The following is a 17,739-nucleotide window of genomic DNA, read 5'->3' as shown; positions in this document are numbered from 1 at the left end:
TTTGTGTTAACATCCGTGCTTTTTCAGTTATACATTGCTGTTTTGATTGGAAGGATTGGTCCTGTTAAGAGTTTTGAATCTGATGACTGTTAGATCGTGGATTGACGACAGAACCAAGAAACGTTCATCTGAAGGGCAAGCCAGTTAATTAGCACTTTGCCTTAGTGGGTATAAAAGGACACAGATGAGCTGGTGCCTTTTGCCAGAAACAAAATGACTATTTTGAATGAGGACGTTTCTGCAAAGAGATCTCTGTTTGTTTGAATTTTGAAGAGGAGTTCTAACCGTTTCTGCCAGTGGTTATCTTGTTATTTTCCTTCAGTTTGATTTGATTGTGAAACGGCTGCTTTGTGTTTGTTCGTTTGAATCTCCAAGAGGAGACATAACACATTGCTGTTAGATTGAGTTGGACTTTCCATTTTGAGATGTGCCTTGTGAAAACTTCTCAGGAAAAACGAAGTGTCTAAATATCATGTGGATGGTCAATGTTTCCCACCTAGAAGAACATGAAAATCAGCTCAATTTTGAAATCCCCGCTTTTTCAAAAGTTATTCATTCCTGCTAAATTGATTTGGACCTTCCATTATGCCTTGTGAAACCTAAGGAAAAGCTAGCCTCTGAACATAATATGGATGTTCAATGTTTCCCACGTAGAAGAACATGAAAATGAACTCAATTTTGAAATATGCACTTCTTCAAAAGTTATGCATTGCTGCTACATTGTGTTGGACCTTCCATTTTGAGATATGCTTTGTGTTAGGGTTAGGGTTAGGGTTAGGGTTAGGGTTAGGGTTAGGGTTAGGGTTATGCATTGCTGCTATATTGTGTTAGACCTTCCATTTTGAGATATACTTTGTGTTAGGGTTAGGGTTAGGGTTAGGGTTAGGGTTAGGGTTAGGGTTAGGGTTAGGGTTCTGCATTGCTGCTATATTGTGTTGGACCTTCCATTTTGAGATATGCTTTGTGTTAACATCCGTGCTTTTTCAGTTATACATTGCTGTTTTGATTGGAAGGATTGGTCCTGTTAAGAGTTTTGAATCTGATGACTGTTAGATCGTGGATTGACGTCAGAACCAGGAAACGGTTATCTGAAGGCCAAGCCAGTTAATTAGCACGTTGCCTTAGTGGGTATAAAAGGACACAGATGAGCTGGTGCCTTTTGCCAGAAACAAAATGACTATTTTGAATGAGGACGTTTCTGCAAAGAGATCTCTGTTTGTTTGAATTTTGAAGAGGAGTTCTAACCGTTTCTGCCAGTGGTTATCTTATTTTCCTTCAGTTTGATTTGATTGTGAAACGGCTGCTTTGTGTTTGTTCGTTTGAATCTCGAAGCGGAGACATAACACATTGCTGTTAGATTGAGTTGGACTTTCCATTTTGAGATTTGCCTTGTGAAAACTTCTCAGGAAAAAAGAAGTGTCTAAATATCATGTGGATGGTCAATATGTCCAACCTAGAAGAACATGAAAATGAGCTCAATTTTGAAATCCCCGCTTTTTCAAAAGTTATTCATTCCTACTAAATTGATTTGGACCTTCCATTATGCCTTGTGAAACCTAAGGAAAATCGAGCCTCTGAACATAATATGGATGTTCAATGTTTCCCACGTAGAAGAACATGAAAATGAACTCAATTTTGAAATATGCACTTCTTCAAAAGTTATGCATTGTTGCTACATTGTGTTGGACCTTCCATTTTGAGATATGCTTTGTGTTAGGGTTAGGGTTAGGGTTAGGGTTATGCATTGCTGCTATATTGTGTTGGACCTTCCATTTTGAGATATGCTTTGTGTTAGGGTTAGGGTTAGGGTTAGGGTTAGGGTTAGGGTTAGGGTTAGCATTGCTGCTATATTGTGTTGGACCTTCCATTATGCCTTGTGAAACCTAAGGAAAAGCATCAGATTCAAAACTCTTAACAGGACCAATCCTTCCAATCACAACAGCAATGTATAACTGAAAAAGCACGGATGTTAACACAAAGCATATCTCAAAATGAAAGGTCCAACACAATATAGCAGCAATGCATAACCCTAACCCTAACCCTAACCTAACCCTAACCCTAACCCTAACCCCAACCCTTACCTTAACCCTAACCCTAACCCTAACCTAACCCTAACCATAACCCTAACCCTAACCTAACACAAAGCATATCTCAAAATGGAAGGTCCAACACAATATAGCAACAATGCATAACCCTAACCTAACCCTAACCCCAACCCTACCTTAACCCTAACCCTAACCTAACCTAACCTAACCCTAACCCTAACCTAACCTAACCTAACCCTAACCCTAACCCTAACCCTAACCTAACCTAACCTAACCTAACCCTAACCCTAACCCTAACCCTAACCCTAACCCTAACCTAACACAAAGCATATCTCAAAATGGAAGGTCCAATACAATATAGCAGCAATGCATAACTTTTGAAGAAGTGCAGATTTCAAAATTGAGTTCATTTTCATGTTCTTCTAGGTGGGAAACATTGACCATCCACATGATATTTAGACCGTTTTTCCTGAGAAGTTTTCACAGGGCACATCTCAAAATGGAAAGTCCAACTCAATCTAACAGCAATGTGTTATGTCTCCTCTGGGAGATTCAAACGAACAAACACAAAGCAGCCGTTTCACAATCAAATCAAACTGAAGGAAAATAACAAGATAACCACTGGCAGAAACGGTTAGAACTCCTCTTCAAAATTCAAACAAACAGAGATCTCTTTGCAGAAACGTCCTCATTCAAAATAGTCATTTTGTTTCTGGCAAAAGGCACCAGCTCATCTGTGTCCTTTTATACCCACTAAGGCAACGTGCTAATTAACTGGCTTGCCCTTCAGATGAACGTTTCCTGGTTCTGACGTCAATCCACGATCTAACAGTCATCAGATTCAAAACTCTTAACAGGACCAATCCTTCCAATCACAACAGCAATGTATAACTGAAAAAGCACGGATGTTAACACAAAGCATATCTCAAAATGGAAGGTCCAACTCAATATAGCAGCAATGCATAACTTTTGAAGAAGTGCAGATTTCAAAATTGAGTTCATTTTCATGTTCTTCTACGTGGAAACATTGAACATCCATATTATGTTCAGAGGCTAGCTTTTCCTTAGGTTTCACAAGGCATAATGGAAGGTCCAAATCAATTTAGCAGGAATGAATAACTTTTGAAGAAGCGGGGATTTCAAAATTGAGCTCATTTTAATGTTCTTCTAGGTGGGAAACATTGACCATCCACATGATATTTAGACACTTCGTTTTTCCTGAGAAGTTTTCACAAGGCAAATCTCAAAATGGAAAGTCCAACTCAATCTAACAGCAATGTGTTATGTCTCCTCTTGAAGATTCAAACGAACAAACACAAAGCAGCCGTTTCACAATCAAATCAAACTGAAGGAAAATAACAAGATAACCACTGGCAGAAACGGATAGAGCTCCTCTTCAATATTCAAACAAACAGAGATCTCTTTGCAGAAACGTCCTCATTCAAAATAGTCATTTTGTTTCTGGCAAAAGGCACCAGCTCATCTGTGTCCTCAATTTTGAAATATGCACTTCTTCAAAAGTTATGCATTGCTGCTACATTGTGTTGGAACTTCCATTTTGAGATATGCTTTGTGTTAGGGTTAGGGTTAGGGTTAGGGTTAGGGTTAGGGTTAGGGTTCTGCATTGCTGCTATATTGTGTTTGACCTTCCATTTTGAGATATGCTTTGTGTTAACATCCGTGCTTTTTCAGTTATACATTGCTGTTTTGATTGGAAGGATTGGTCCTGTTAAGAGTTTTGAATCTGATGACTGTTAGATCGTGGATTGACGACAGAACCAGGAAACGTTCATCTGAAGGGCAAGCCAGTTAATTAGCACGTTGCCTTAGTGGGTATAAAAGGACACAGATGAGCTGGTGCCTTTTGCCAGAAACAAAATGACTATTTTGAATGAGGACGTTTCTGCAAAGAAATCTCTGTTTGTTTGAATTTTGAAGAGGAGTTCTAACCGTTTCTGCCAGTGGTTATCTTGTTATTTTCCTTCAGTTTGATTTGATTGTGAAACGGCTGCTTTGTGTTTGTTCGTTTGAATCTCGAAGCGGAGACATAACACATTGCTGTTAGATTGAGTTGGACTTTCCATTTTGAGATTTGCCTTGTGAAAACTTCTCAGGGAAAAAGAAGTGTCTAAATATCATGTGGATGGTCAATATGTCCAACCTAGAAGAACATGAAAATGAGCTCAATTTTGAAATCCCCGCTTTTTCAAAAGTTATTCATTCCTACTAAATTGATTTGGACCTTCCATTATGCCTTGTGAAACCTAAGGAAAAGCTAGCCTCTGAACATAATATGGATGTTCAATGTTTCCCACGTAGAAGAACATGAAAATGAACTCAATTTTGAAATATGCACTTCTTCAAAAGTTATGCATTGCTGCTAAATTGATTTGGACCTTCCATTATGCCTGTGAAACCTAAGGAAAAGCTAGCATCTGAACATAATATGGATGTTCAATGGTTCCCACGTAGAAGAACATGAAAATGAACTCAATTTGGAAATCTGCACTTCTTCAAAAGTTATGCATTGCTGCTATATTGTGTTGGACCTTCCATTTTGAGATTTGCTTTGTGTTAGGGTTAGGGTTAGGGTTAGGGTTAGGGTTATGCATTGCTGCTATATTGTGTTGGACCTTCCATTTTGAGATATGCTTTGTGTTAACATCCGTGCTTTTTCAGTTATACATTGCTGTTGTGATTGGAAGGATTGGTCCTGTTAAGAGTTTTGAATCTGATGACTGTTAGATCGTGGATTGACGACAGAACCAAGAAACGTTCATCTGAAGGGCAAGCCAGTTAATTAGCACGTTGCCTTAGTGGATATAAAAGGACACAGATGAGCTGGTGCCTTTTGCCAGAAACAAAATGACTATTTTGAATGAGGACGTTTCTGCAAAGAGATCTCTGTTTGTTTGAATTTTGAAGAGGAGTTCTAACCGTTTCTGCCAGTGGTTATCTTGTTATTTTCCTTCAGTTTGATTTGATTGTGAAACGGCTGCTTTGTGTTTGTTCGTTTGAATCTCCAAGAGGAGACATAACACATTGCTTTTAGATTGAGTTGGACTTTCCATTTTGAGATGTGCCTTGTGAAAACTTCTCAGGAAAAACGAAGTGTCTAAATATCATGTGGATGGTCAATGTTTCCCACCTAGAAGAACATGAAAATGAGCTCAATTTTGAAATCCCCGCTTTTTCAAAAGTTATTCATTCCTGCTAAATTGATTTGGACCTTCCATTATGCCTTGTGAAACCTAAGGAAAAGCTAGCCTCTGAACATAATATGGATGTTCAATGTTTCCCACGTAGAAGAACATGAAAATGAACTCAATTTTGAAATATGCACTTCTTCAAAAGTTATGCATTGCTGCTATATTGTGTTGGACCTTCCATTTTGAGATATGCTTTGTGTTAGGGTTAGGGTTAGGGTTAGGGTTAGGGTTAGGGTTAGGGTTATGCATTGCTGCTATATTGTGTTAGACCTTCCATTTTGAGATATACTTTGTGTTAGGGTTAGGGTTAGGGTTAGGGTTAGGGTTAGGGTTAGGGTTAGGGTTAGGGTTAGGGTTAGGGTTAGCGTTCTGCATTGCTGCTATATTGTGTTTGACCTTCCATTTTGAGATATGCTTTGTGTTAACATCTGTGCTTTTTCAGTTATACATTGCTGTTTTGATTGGAAGGATTGGTCCTGTTAAGAGTTTTGAATCTGATGACTGTTAGATCGTGGATTGACGTCAGAACCAGGAAACGTTAATCTGAAGGGCAAGCCAGTTAATTAGCACGTTGCCTTAGTGGGTATAAAAGGACACAGATGAGCTGGTGCCTTTTGCCAGAAACAAAATGACTATTTTGAATGAGGACGTTTCTGCAAAGAGATCTCTGTTTGTTTGAATTTTGAAGAGGAGTTCTAACCGTTTCTGCCAGTGGTTATCTTGTTATTTTCCTTCAGTTTGATTTGATTGTGAAACGGCTGCTTTGTGTTTGTTCGTTTGAATCTCGAAGCGGAGACATAACACATTGCTGTTAGATTGAGTTGGACTTTCCATTTTGAGATTTGCCTTGTGAAAACTTCTCAGGAAAAAAGAAGTGTCTAAATATCATGTGGATGGTCAATGTTTCCCACCTAGAAGAACATGAAAATGAGCTCAATTTTGAAATCCCCGCTTTTTCAAAAGTTATTCATTCCTACTAAATTGATTTGGACCTTCCATTATGCCTTGTGAAACCTAAGGAAAATCGAGCCTCTGAACATAATATGGATGTTCAATGTTTCCCACGTAGAAGAACATGAAAATGAACTCAATTTTGAAATATGCACTTCTTCAAAAGTTATGCATTGCTGCTACATTGTGTTGGACCTTCCATTTTGAGATATGCTTTGTGTTAGGGTTAGGGTTAGGGTTAGGGTTAGGGTTATGCATTGCTGCTATATTGTGTTGGACCTTCCATTTTGAGATATGCTTTGTGTTAGGGTTAGGGTTAGGGTTAGGGTTATGCATTGCTGCTATATTGTGTTGGACCTTCCATTATGCCTTGTGAAACCTAAGGAAAAGCATCAGATTCAAAACTCTTAACAGGACCAATCCTTCCAATCACAACAGCAATGTATAACTGAAAAAGCACGGATGTTAACACAAAGCATATCTCAAAATGGAAGGTCCAACACAATATAGCAGCAATGCATAACCCTAACCCTAACCCTAACCCTAACCCTAACCCTAACCCCAACCCTTACCTTAACCCTAACCCTAACCCTAACCCTAACCCTAACCCTAACCCTAACCCTAACCCTAACCCTAACCCTAACCCTAACCCTAACACAAAGCATATCTCAAAATGGAAGGTCCAACACAATATAGCAACAATGCATAACCCTAACCCTAACCCTAACCCTAACCCTAACACAAAGCATATCTCAAAATGGAAGGTCCAATAAAATATAGCAGCAATGCATAACTTTTGAAGAAGTGCAGATTTCAAAATTGAGCTCATTTTCATGTTCTTCTAGGTGGGAAACATTGACCATCCAGATGATATTTAGACACTTCGTTTTTCCTGAGAAGTTTTCACAAGGCACATCTCAAAATGGAAAGTCCAACTCAATCTAACAGCAATGTGTTATGTCTCCGCTTCGAGATTCAAACGAACAAACACAAAGCAGCCGTTTCACAATCAAATCAAACTGAAGGAAAATAACAAGATAACCACTGGCAGAAACGGTTAGAACTCCTCTTCAAAATTCAAACAAACAGAGATCTCTTTGCAGAAACGTCCTCATTCAAAATAGTCATTTTGTTTCTGGCAAAAGGCACCAGCTCATCTGTGTCCTTTTATACCCACTAAGGCAACGTGCTAATTAACTGGCTTGCCCTTCAGATGAACGTTTTCTGGTTCTGACGTCAATCCACGATCTAACAGTCATCAGATTCAAAACTCTTAACAGGACCGATCCTTCCAATCACAACAGCAATGTATAACTGAAAAAGCACGGATGGAAATGGAAGGTCCAACACAATATAGCAGCAATGCATAACTTTTGAAGAAGTGCAGATTTCAAAATTGAGTTCATTTTCATGTTCTTCTACGTGGGAAACATTGAACATCCATATTATGTTCAGAGGCTAGCTTTTCCTTAGGTTTCACAAGGCATAATGGAAGGTCCAAATCAATTTAGCAGGAATGAATAACTTTTGAAGAAGCGGGGATTTCAAAATTGAGCTCATTTTAATGTTCTTCTAGGTGGGAAACATTGACCATCCACATGATATTTAGACACTTCGTTTTTCCTGAGAAGTTTTCACAAGGCAAATCTCAAAATGGAAAGTCCAACTCAATCTAACAGCAATGTGTTATGTCTCCTCTTGGAGATTCAAACGAACAAACACAAAGCAGCCGTTTCACAATCAAATCAAACTGAAGGAAAATAACAAGATAACCACTGGCAGAAACGGATAGAGCTCCTCTTCAATATTCAAACAAACAGAGATCTCTTTGCAGAAACGTCCTCATTCAAAATAGTCATTTTGTTTCTGGCAAAAGGCACCAGCTCATCTGTGTCCTCAATTTTGAAATATGCACTTCTTCAAAAGTTATGCATTGCTGCTACATTGTGTTGGACCTTCCATTTTGAGATATGCTTTGTGTTAGGGTTAGGGTTAGGGTTAGGGTTCTGCATTGCTGCTATATTGTGTTGGACCTTCCATTTTGAGATATGCTTTGTGTTAACATCCGTGCTTTTTCAGTTATACATTGCTGTTGTGATTGGAAGGATTGGTCCTGTTAAGAGTTTTGAATCTGATGACTGTTAGATCGTGGATTGACGACAGAACCAAGAAACGTTCATCTGAAGGGCAAGCCAGTTAATTAGCACGTTGCCTTAGTGGGTATAAAAGGAAAGAGATGAGCTGGTGCCTTTTGCCAGAAACAAAATGACTATTTTGAATGAGGACTTCTGCAAAGAGATCTCTGTTCGTTTGAATTTTGAAGAGTTCTAACCGTATCTGCCAGTGGTTATCTTGTTATTTTCCTTCAGTTTGATTTGATTGTGAAACGGCTGCTTTGTGTTTGTTCGTTTGAATCTCGAAGCGGAGACATAACACATTGCTGTTAGATTGAGTTGGACTTTCCATTTTGAGATTTGCCTTGTGAAAACTTCTCAGGGAAAAAGAAGTGTCTAAATATCATGTGGATGGTCAATATGTCCAACCTAGAAGAACATGAAAATGAGCTCAATTTTGAAATCCCCGCTTTTTCAAAAGTTATTCATTCCTACTAAATTTATTTGGACCTTCCATTATGCCTTGTGAAACCTAAGGAAAAGCTAGCCTCTGAACATAATATGGATGTTCAATGTTTCCCACGGAGAAGAACATGAGAATGAACTCAATTTTGAAATATGCACTTCTTCAAAAGTTATGCATTGCTGCTACATTGTGTTGGACCTTCCATTTTGAGATATGCTTTGTGTTAGGGTTAGGGTTAGGGTTAGGGTTAGGGTTAGGGTTAGGGTTAGGTTAGGTTAGGGTTAGGTTAGGGTTAGGGTTAGGGTTAGGTTATGCATTGCTGCTATATTGTGTTTGACCTTCCATTTTGAGATATGCTTTGTGTTAGGGTTAGGTAGGGTTAGGGTTAGGGTTAGGGTTAGGGTTAGGGTTAGGGTTAGGGTTAGGGTTAGGGTTAGGGTTAGGGTTAGGGTTAGGGTTAGGGTTAGGGTTAGGGTTATGCATTGTTGCTAAATTGATTTGGACCTTCCATTATGCCTTGTGAAACCTAAGGAAAAGCATCAGATTCAAAACTCTTTACAGGACCAATCCTTCCAATCACAACAGCAATGTATAACTGAAAAAGCACGGATGTTAACACAAAGCATATCTCAAAATGGAAGGTCCAACACAATATAGCAGCAATGCATAACCCTAACCCTAACCCTAACCCTAACCCTTACCCTAACCCTAACCCTAACCCTAACCCTAACCCTAACCCTAACACAAAGCATATCTCAAAATGGAAGGTCCAACACAATATAGCAACAATGCATAACCCTAACCCTAACCCTAACCCTAACACAAAGCATATCTCAAAATGGAAGGTCCAATACAATATAGCAGCAATGCATAACTTTTGAAGAAGTGCAGATTTCAAAATTGAGCTCATTTTCATGTTCTTCTAGGTGGGAAACATTGACCATCCACATGATATTTAGACACTTCGTTTTTCCTGAGAAGTTTTCACAAGGCACATCTCAAAATGGAATGTCCAACTCAATCTAACAGCAATGTGTTATGTCTCCTCTGGGAGATTCAAACGAACAAACACAAAGCAGCCGTTTCACAATCAAATCAAACTGAAGGAAAATAAGATAACCACTGGCAGAAACGGTTAGAACTCCTCTTCAAAATTCAAACAAACAGAGATCTCTTTGCAGAAACGTCCTCATTCAAAATAGTCATTTTGTTTCTGGCAAAAGGCACCAGCTCATCTGTGTCCTTTTATACCCACTAAGGCAACGTGCTAATTAACTGGCTTGCCCCTCAGATGAACGTTTCTTGGTTCTGTCGTCAATCCACGATCTAACAGTCATCAGATTCAAAACTCTTAACAGGACCGATCCTTCCAATCACAACAGCAATGTATAACTGAAAAAGCACGGATGTTAACACAAAGCATATCTCAAAATGGAAGGTCCAACACAATATAGCAGCAGCAATGCATAACTTTTGAAGAAGTGCAGATTTCAAAATTGAGTTCATTTTCATGTTCTTCTACGTGGGAAACATTGAACATCCATATTATGTTCAGAGGCTAGCTTTTCCTTAGGTTTCACAAGGCATAATGGAAGGTCCAAATCAATTTAGCAGGAATGAATAACTTTTGAAAAAGCGGGGATTTCAAAATTGAGCTCATTTTCATGTTCTTCTAGGTGGGAAACATTGACCATCCACATGATATTTAGACACTTCGTTTTTCCTGAGAAGTTTTGACCGCGCCACGGGCAAGATTTGAGGACCCGCTGGCGGAGCTAAAGGCCAGGACACGCTCGGTCTTACTGGAATGGTCATAGAGCCCTTGTTTGGACATACCATGAAGTTGTCTTCCGAGTCAGATTCACTCTCTTCAGGGGAGGTCGGAGGTCCCAGCTCCTGTCTTCCCAGAGGGGCGACCTCTACAACCTCCCCTCTTTAGCGCAGTTTTGCGAGGCTTGGCTGGGGGTTTTCAGGTTTCCTCCTCCTTTTGCGCCCCTTTGGATCCAGCTTGACCCTTCAGTCTGCAATCTGGTGGCCCTCCTTCCCACATCGGAAACAGGCAGTGGATTTGGGTCTTGCCATCACCCTCCCTTCGGGGGCTTTGGGGCCTCTTGGAAATGTGGGCTTGCTCCATTCAGAGCCTTCCCAGCATCTGCTTCGGGTCAAATCTATTTCTTCTTCTGCCAGTAAATACCACATCATTGGTATATAATCATTGGGGTCCCTTCTGGAAATGCACCTCTGGTATATGTCTTCATTTAAACCATCCTTGTATGCTTCTATCAGGGCTCTCTGGGACCAGCCTCGGATATGGCACGCCAGCTGTCTAAACTCTTGGGTGTAGTCGGCCACTGACCTCCTGCCTTGATTTGTGGTTTTCATTCTGATCCTGGCCTTTAGCTCCGCCAGCGGGTCCTCAAATCTTGCCCGTAGCGCGGTCATGAATACGTTATAGTTCAGAATTTCTGCTTTCTTCAGAGTTTCGGCTCAGACCTTTTCCCTCCAAGTAATGTCTAATGTTTTCTTCTGTAACTTCTTCTTGCTCATAAAGCTCGCCAAAATATCTTTGCGCAATTCTCTTTTTCTCCTCCATCTGATAATACACTGTCCCTTCTTCATCCTTCAGTTGCTGGATTAATCTTTTCTCTTTCTCTATTTTTAATTTATGGGACAACCACTTTCCTGGCTTATTTGCTGATTCAAAAAAATAGTGTTTGAGAGTTTTAAGTTGCATATTTTCCACATATATCTCACACTTCATAACAGGTACCAAATAATATCAGTAACAATTGTGTCAAACCATTGAAAAAAATGAAGTATGTCAACAAAATTGCTAAAAACAGTAAGCAAGAAAAATGCCTTTGCTCCTAGCACAATAATTAGCCGTGATAACCACTCATTAAATGCCTAATTCCTTTTTATGGCTGCTTTGGAGTAGCAATGGAGTCAATATGCAATAACTAAAACTGCTGATGCCAGAGAAATCCAGAACTGTAGCTGCCAACACACGAAGAATTACAATCCATCTAATCTTCCAGAGGACTATACCTTACTTCATAAAATAGAAGCTTTCCTTTTTTAACAATAATTACTATGGCCATACTTATTTTCACAGGAGCAGTTCAGTAGCTAAAGAAATATAGAATTGTGTGCAGAGTACTAACCATATTAAAGGAAGTATGGAAAACTTCAGTCTCACTCACTTAAGTGTCATTCTCTTTTATGAAATGGATTGAATAGGACTGACTTCCTGTATCTGGTTGCCAAGCACAACAAACTCTAGATCAGTAATATGGCTTTCCTTGTGTGTCATATTTTATATATGTTAATAAATTTATGGTTGGCATTTGCTACAGTGAGAAGGACACATGATGTGCTGAAGAAATCAAGACAACCTAGAGTTATGTTCAATCTAACCACTCCTTCATAAAATGCTGGTATTCCAGAGCTGAGGAGAGAGAGATTGAAAAGGTGTTAGTCTCCTAGTCCTGGAGAGGAAGCCTCCAGGTTGTGGAACATATTTTCATTACTGGAATCCATTAATTGGCCCACAAAGGCGTTAAAGCTCATTTGAGAAGATTTATGCTTCTCATTCTTGCTTTTTACATAATTTTGTTTTTATCTAAAAAGATAGTATTATCTAATCCTAAAACTCAGACTTTAATATATTGGTTTCACGGTGAGTGTCTTTAGCTGTTTACCTCTTTATACAAATAGCCTGATTATTGACAGCATAAACAGGTATCCTGCTCTTCTGTTCATAACAGAGATCTCTTTGCAGAAACGTCCTCATTCAAAATAGTCATTTTGTTTCTGGCAAAAGGCACCAGCTCATCTGTGTTCTTTTATACCCACTAAGGCAACTTGCTAATTAACTGGCTTGCCCTTCAGATGAACGTTTCCTGGTTCTGACATCAATCCACGATCTAACAGTCATCAGATTCAAAACTCTTAACAGGACCAATCCTTCCAATCACAACAGCAATGTATAACTGAAAAAGCACGGATGTTAACACAAAGCATATCTCAAAATGGAAGGTCCAACACAATATAGCAGCAACCCTAACCCTAACCCTAACCCTAACCCTAACCCTAACCCTAACCCTAACACTAACACTAACACTAACACTAACCCTAACACTAACATATCTAAAAATGGAAGGTCCAACACAATATAGCAGCAATGCATAACTTTTGAAGAAGTGCAGATTTCAAAATTGAGTTCATTTTCATGTTCTTCTACGTGGGAAACATTGAATATCCATATTATGTTCAGAGGCTAGCTTTTCCTTAGGTTTCACAAGGCATAATGGAAGGTCCAAATCAATTTAGCAGGAATGAATAACTTTTGAAAAAGCGGGGATTTCAAAATTGAGCTCATTTTCATGTTCTTCTAGGTGGGAAACATTGACCATTCACATGATATTTAGACACTTAGTTTTACCTGAGAAGTTTTCACAAGGCACATCTCAAAATGGAAAGTCCAACTCTATCTAACAGCAATGTGTTATGTCTCCTCTTGGAGATTCAAACGAACAAACACAAAGCAGCCGTTTCACAATCAAATCAAACTGAAGGAAAATAACAAGATAACCACTGGCAGAAACGGTTAGAACTCCTCTTCAAAATTCAAACAAACAGAGATCTCTTTGCAGAAACGTCCTCATTCAAAATAGTCATTTTGTTTCTGGCAAAAGGCACCAGCTCATCTGTGTCCTTTTATACCCACTAAGGCAACGTGCTAATTAACTGGCTTGCCCTTCAGATGAACGTTTCCTGGTTCTGACGTCAATCCACGATCTAACAGTCATCAGATTCAAAACTCTTAACAGGACCAATCCTTCCAATCACAACAGCAATGTATAACTGAAAAAGCACGGATGTTAACACAAAGCATATCTCAAAATGGAAGGTCCAACACAATATAGCAGCAATGCATAACTTTTGAAGAAGTGCAGATTTCAAAATTGAGTTCATTTTCATGTTCTTCTACGTGGGAAACATTGAACATCCATATTATGTTCAGAGGCTAGCTTTTCCTTAGGTTTCACAAGGCATAATGGAAGGTCCAAATCAATTTAGCAGGAATGAATAACTTTTGAAAAAGCGTTGATTTCAAAATTGAGCTCATTTTCATGTTCTTCTAGGTGGGAAACATTGACCATCCACATGATATTTAGACACTTCGTTTTTCCTGAGAAGTTTTGACCGCGCTACGGGCAAGATTTGAGGACCCGCTGGCGGAGCTAAAGGCCAGGACACGCTCGGTCTTACTGGAATGGTCATAGAGCCCTTGTTTGGACATACCATGAAGTTGTCTTCCGAGTCAGATTCACTCTCTTCAGGGGAGGTCGGAGGTCCCAGCTCCTGTCTTCCCAGAGGGGCGACCTCTACAACCTCCCCCGTCTTTAGCGCAGTTTTGCGAGGCTTGGCTGGGGGGTTTTCAGGTTTCCTCCCTCCTTTTTGCGCCCCCTTTGGATCCAGCTTGACCCTTCAGTCTGCAATCTGGTGGCCCTCCTTCCCACATCGGAAACAGGCAGTGGATTTGGGTCTTGCCATCACTCCTCCCTTCGGGGGCTTTGGGGCCTCTTGGAAATGTGGGCTTGCTCCATTCAGAGCCTTCCCAGCATCTGCTTCGGGTCAAATCTATTTCTTCTTCTGCCAGTAAATACCACATCATTGGTATATAATCATTGGGGTCCCTTCTGGAAATGCACCTCTGGTATATGTCTTCATTTAAACCATCCTTGTATGCTTCTATCAGGGCTCTCTGGGACCAGCCTCGGATATGGCACGCCAGCTGTCTAAACTCTTGGGTGTAGTCGGCCACTGACCTCCTGCCTTGATTTGTGGTTTTCATTCTGATCCTGGCCTTTAGCTCCGCCAGCGGGTCCTCAAATCTTGCCCGTAGCGCGGTCATGAATACGTTATAGTTCAGCAGTTGGGGTGAGTTATCATTATATAAAGTCACCATCCACTCTGCAGCTATTCCCTCTTGGGCTCTGGTTAACACATCTCACTTTGGTTGCTTCAGAGGTGAACTCTTCCCCGTATTCTTCCATATAGCTCCAAACTTGTGCTAGGAAGAAACCCAACTCTTTGGGATTTCCCCCAAATTTCACTTCTAACAGAGACAGCTTGAGAGCTCTGCATGTTCTAGGGATCACACCTCCCGCTGGGCCCCCCGGGGCTGCAGTTGGCTGCTGCGCTGGTGCAGGCTGAATTATGGGGGTGGGGGCAGCTTGGCTGCCTCTGGCTGAACTTGCTCCCCCTTCTCCTTCATACCTTGATGCGGTGTGGGGTTGTCCAAATGCCTCAGCAGATGCCTGGCTTGATCCAGTAACAGTTCTCTCCTTTCCCTCTCTTGCCATGACTCCTCTCTCCCACGCCTTTGGATAGTGGTGATTCCAGGAGGGCGGGGCTCTTCAGGATCCCTCCAGCCAACTCCCAACAACCATCTGGGTTTCTCAGCTGGAACCTCTTCCAGGGTAAGGTCTGCTAGCAATTCAGCTGCTGGCATCTCTGGTATCAGCAAAGATTGCCCCCCCCCACAGCTCCTAGATCCTCCTGATCACTAGCTGAAGATGACATGATATCAAATGCCCTCGGAAGGAAACTGGATATTTTCTCCGGGTGGGCTGGTGATGAGATTCAGAATAATGTCAGTCGGTGCTCCATTCAAAATCCCAGAAAGAAATACTTAGACTCCATAAATTAGAGAAAAGGATTCTTTTACTAAAAAATGAAGTGGTAGCATCAAATAGGATTCTGAATCCGAGAATTTAGGCGCGCAGATCACATATACAAAGTGATGAAATTGTTCCCACCCCCCATAGTTCAAAAGATTCTTCCAATTAAAAGTTCTGAATATGATCATGTGGACATCTTCAGGTGGTGATGTCCGTTGACCTTGGCATATTTTGATAAAGGTTTGCAGCTGCGCAGAGAAAAGAAAGCTAAGCGAGAAATAGAAACCTAAAAGCAGGAATTTAGACAAAAGATGCAAAGTAGTAGTAGAAGATCTTGAAGGCTGACAGTTGACACTAGAAGGACATGACTTGTTGGGTTGGCATGCTTTTTTATGGTATAAAGAAACTAAAACACAGGGCTATTTTAGAAGACATCATATACGGGAGTCCGTGTGGTTAAATTGGGAGAAGATTAAAAGGCAATGTTATTTGAAAATTCCAGTTTGGTTATTGACCATTGAAGCATTTTCCTATCCTATAATATACAAGAAGGAACAAACAGTTAGATATGGGGAAATATTGGGTGAAAAGGGTGAACTTAAATCGATGCAAAATTTAGAGGAACAAGGTATAAAGATGAATTGGTTTTCATATGCGCAAATACATTTAAGGTATGATGAAGATTTTAAAACAGAAGGATTCTATGAAATTGATTTAGATAAGATTCTGACAGGTACTGATGAAAAGGTGATTAAAAAATTATATGGTTATTTATTGGAAATTAAACTAGAGGAAGAACAAGTTAAAGAAACTATGATTGCTTGGGGGAAGAATTTTGGATATGGGATTGAGAGAAATGGCAAAAATTGTGGTCTCAAAATTATAAAATGACAATGTCAACAGCATATAAAGAAAATTTGTATAAGATGTTTTACAGGTGGCATTTCCCCCTGACAAGAATAGCAAGAATGTTCAAGAATAAATCCAAAAAATGTTGGAAATGTCATCAGATACCTGGCTCATATTACCATATGTGGTGGACTTGTGAGGACAGTAAAAAATATTGGACCAAAATCCGCATGTGGTTGGAAAAAATGAGAAAGAAACATATTAGACTTGAAACCAGAGATGTTTTTATTGGGAATTTTACCTGATACATACAGTAAAGATTTAAAATATTTGATTGTAAATGTATTAACAGTGGCTAGGATTGTATTTGCTAAAAACTGGAAAAATGAGAAAATACCATTGCAGGAGGAAATTATTAAGAAAATATTGGAATGTGCTGAAATGAGTAGATTGACATTTGAAATTAGAGAACAAGAGGATAAATAATTTTATAAAATTTGGGATCTTTTCTATCACTGGTTTGATAATAAAATACAATAATAGAGTGCTTAGAATTTTAGAAAATGATGAACATATAAAGATGTATTTTTTTCTTTGTTATCATATCTATAAAATGTTTTTAGGATAGATTTGGGAGGATTATATGAATTGTTATAAAAAACTAAGTAAATTATAGTTATCTCGCAATGTATGAATGAACAAAATTATAGTCAAATGATTGATTAATGGTGATACTAGGGTATTTAATTTTTTATTGATAAGATGAGTTAATATGCAATGTAACAGTAATTGAGACTGTGAAATGGATGCACAAAAAATTTGTAAACCAACTGACACACTTCTTGTACATTTATGAAAGAAAGCTGGATGTTTTTATGTTTTGTTTGTGTTTGTCTTTAAAAACCAATAAAAAATTTTTTTTAAAAAAATGATAAGAAAATACACTGCTCAAAAAAATAAAGGGAACACTTAAACAACACAATGTAACTCCAAGTCAATCACACTTCTGTGAAATCAAACTGCCCACTTAGGTAGCAACACTGACTGACGATCAATTTTACATGCTGTTGTGCAAATGGAATAGACAACAGAAACAGGCAGTTAGCAAGACATCCCCAATAAAGGAGTGGTTCTGCAGGTGGTGACCACAGACCACTTCTCAGTTCCTAGGCTTTCTGGCTGATGGTTTGGTCATTTTTGAATGCTGGCGATGCTTTCACTCTAGTGGTAGCATGAGACGGATTCTACAACCCACACAAATGGCTCAGGTAGTGCAGCTCATCCAGGATGGCACATCAATGCGAGCTGTGGCAAAAAGGTTTGCTGTGTCTGTCAGAGTAGTGTCCAGAGCATGGAGGCGCTACTAGTATATCAGGAGATGTGGAGGAGGCCGTAGGAGGGCAACAACCCAGCATC

This window comes from Pseudonaja textilis, chromosome 3, assembly GCF_049901715.1.
Source record: "Pseudonaja textilis isolate UNSWEBS1 chromosome 3, rPseTex1.2, whole genome shotgun sequence".
NCBI lineage: Eukaryota > Metazoa > Chordata > Lepidosauria > Squamata > Elapidae > Pseudonaja > Pseudonaja textilis.
The sequence above is the reverse complement of the archived record's forward strand: the minus strand, read 5'-3'. Positions refer to the sequence as shown.